The 2,500-nt window shown below is 76.5% G+C and overlaps 1 non-coding gene and 1 pseudogene across 1 annotated transcript; both read left to right on the top strand.

Annotated features, from left to right (window-relative positions):
- The first annotated feature begins 995 nt into the window (after window positions 1-995).
- Window positions 996-1,148, top strand: LOC141577015 (5.8S ribosomal RNA). Its single transcript, XR_012505450.1, has one exon. It is a non-coding gene; the product is annotated as a 5.8S ribosomal RNA (ribosomal RNA).
- A 1,175-nt stretch (window positions 1,149-2,323) lies between these two features.
- Window positions 2,324-2,500, top strand: part of LOC141577022 (28S ribosomal RNA) — a 5,072-nt pseudogene continuing 4,895 nt past the window's right edge.

Raw genomic sequence — 2,500 nt, 5'->3', positions numbered from 1 at the left:
CACGTGCCACTCCTCTCGCCTTTTCCCCCCACCCGAGCGAGCTTCGGGCCTCTTCTCCCCGTCCGGCCGGCTCTCTCCTCTCGCCTCCCGGTTCCCGCCCCACGCGCCCGAGGCGCCCTGCCCGCTTGTGGCCCGCGTCCCATCGTGGGCCCCCCTCGTCCCCCGTGGCGAGAAGGGGGACCCCGGGAACGCGTGTGCGGGTTGGGGGTCCTGCCGGGGGTTGGGGGCGTGGAGGTGGGAAGGAGGGTGGTCTGTCGTCGGGACGCGGGGGGAGGGCCCTCTCCGCCCGGCCTCGTGGGGAGTGAGTGGGCTTAGGATGCCGTCGGCACGCGTTGGCGTGTGGGACTCGGTGGCGTGGGCGGTGGCCGGCCGGTGCCCGGTGTGGCCCCGTGTCGAGGGCCCGCGGCGGCGAGGACCCCCGGCCGTGGCCGGGGTGTGGTGGTCGGCGTCGGGGCGCGGTGGCCGGCGGTTGGGGCTGGTGGGGGGGGGGTCCGTGCCGTCCCCGCCTCGCCCGCCTCGCCCTCTCCAGGTACCTAGCGCGTCCCGGCGCGGAGGTTTAAAGACCCTCGGGGGAGTCGCCCGTCCGCCTTGGGGTCGGGGCGGTCGGGCCCGTGGGGACGTGGGAGGTCCGTCCCTCGTCCCACGGACTCCGCCTCCACCGGGCCGGGGCGCCGCGCCACGTCGCCGACCGCCGCCGCCGCCGCCGTGTCCGTCGGGTGGGGCCTCACCAGGCGGGCCCGTCGGACGGCCGGTGGCCGCGTGGTGGCGCGTCCCCGCGGGAGGCGGGAACCCCCGGGCGCCTGTGGGGTGTCCGAGCCGGCACGCGCGGTGTCGGTGCCGGCTGCGCCCCGTTGTGAAACCTTCCCGACCCTCCGGTCTGATTTCTCTCTGACTCGGCCGGCCCGAGGCGACCCCCCCCTCTCACCCTCCCGGGGTGGGTGGGGGCGGGAGACGTGCCGTGCCACAGAACCGAAGGCAGAAGAAACTTCTCGTACGACTCTTAGCGGTGGATCACTCGGCTCGTGCGTCGATGAAGAACGCAGCTAGCTGCGAGAATTAATGTGAATTGCAGGACACATTGATCATCGACACTTCGAACGCACTTGCGGCCCCGGGTTCCTCCCGGGGCTACGCCTGTCTGAGCGTCGCTTGACGATCAATCGCGCCCCCCCGGGTGTGTGCCCGCGGGGTCGCGCGGCTGGGGGTTTCCTCGCAGGGCCGTGGTGCCCTCCGTCCCCCTAAGTGCAGACACGGCGCCTCTGCCCACGCGCCGTCTGTCCCTCCTCCGGCCGGTCCCGCCCCCGCGCCCGGGAGGGTGCGGGGGCGGGCGGCGGCGGCGGCAGGCGGCGTCGAGGCCCGGGAGGTGCCGCCCGCGAAAGGGAAGGGAGAAAACGGGGGGGGGGGAGCTCGCGCGTGTCCGAGGCCGCGGCCGCGGCCGCCGCGTTCCCACCGGGAGCCCCTCCTCGCGCCGCAAGCGTTCTCCGGGGCGCGTGCCCGGGTGCGTCGCGGTGGTGCCGGGGTGGGTGGGGGCGGTTAGGGCCTCCGCGCCGCGCCGCCCCCACCCTCCCGTCGCGCCACCGCGGCCCCCGCCTCGCCCCGTCGGGACGGGCGGCTCCTCGCCGTGGCCGAGGCGCGCGCGCGGCCGCGCCCCGGGGATGCGTGCCCCGGCGGCGACCCGCGGGACGCCGCGGCGTCGCCCGCCGCTGCGCGCTTTCCCCCGGGCTGCGTCCGCGGCCGCGCTTCGTGCCCCTGGGCCCCCGGGGCGGCGTTCTTCGGGGGCGCCGCCGCCGCGCGTCCGTCGCCCGTCGCCCGTCGTGGGCGTCTCGTGGCCGTGCGGAGGACGGGTGGGAGCGGAGCGGAGCGGAGCGGCTCGCGCCGGTGCGGTTGGCGTCGCGTGGTGGGGCAAGGGGCCCTGACGGTCGCCGCGGGGCGGCCGCCGGGCTTCTTCGGACCCGCCCGCCTCACGACCGACCGACCGGCGGCTGCCGCCGCCGCCCCCCTCTACCCTCCTCCCCGGCACGACGACGCCTCCGGCCTGGGCCCGGCGTCGCGCGCGCGCGCGGCTTCCCCTCTCGCCGCCTGCCCGTCCCGTGCCACGTCGCCGGCTCGTGCTCCCGTCCCCGTCCCGTCCGCCTCCCTTCTTCCTTCCGCCCTTCCGCCCTCCCGCCCGAACCCCGTGTTCGGGCGTGGGTGGGTGGGTGGGTCGGTTGAGGGGGAGGGGGACCGGGCGGTCGACCGCGGTTCCGCGCCTCGCGCGCGGCCCCTCTCCCGCCGTCCCGCCCTCTCCCGCTTCGCGGGCACCTTCTCCGTCCCCTCCGAGCCGCGACCTCAGATCAGACGTGGCGACCCGCTGAATTTAAGCATATTAGTCAGCGGAGGAAAAGAAACTAACCAGGATTCCCTCAGTAACGGCGAGTGAACAGGGAAGAGCCCAGCGCCGAATCCCCGCCCCGCGGTGGGGCGCGGGACATGTGGCGTACGGAAGCCCCACTCCCCGGCG

The sequence above is a fragment of the Camelus bactrianus genome, unplaced genomic scaffold (assembly GCF_048773025.1).
Source record: "Camelus bactrianus isolate YW-2024 breed Bactrian camel unplaced genomic scaffold, ASM4877302v1 HiC_scaffold_59, whole genome shotgun sequence".
Taxonomy (NCBI): Eukaryota; Metazoa; Chordata; class Mammalia; order Artiodactyla; family Camelidae; genus Camelus; species Camelus bactrianus.
This window is presented reverse-complemented; position numbering and strand designations above follow the sequence as displayed.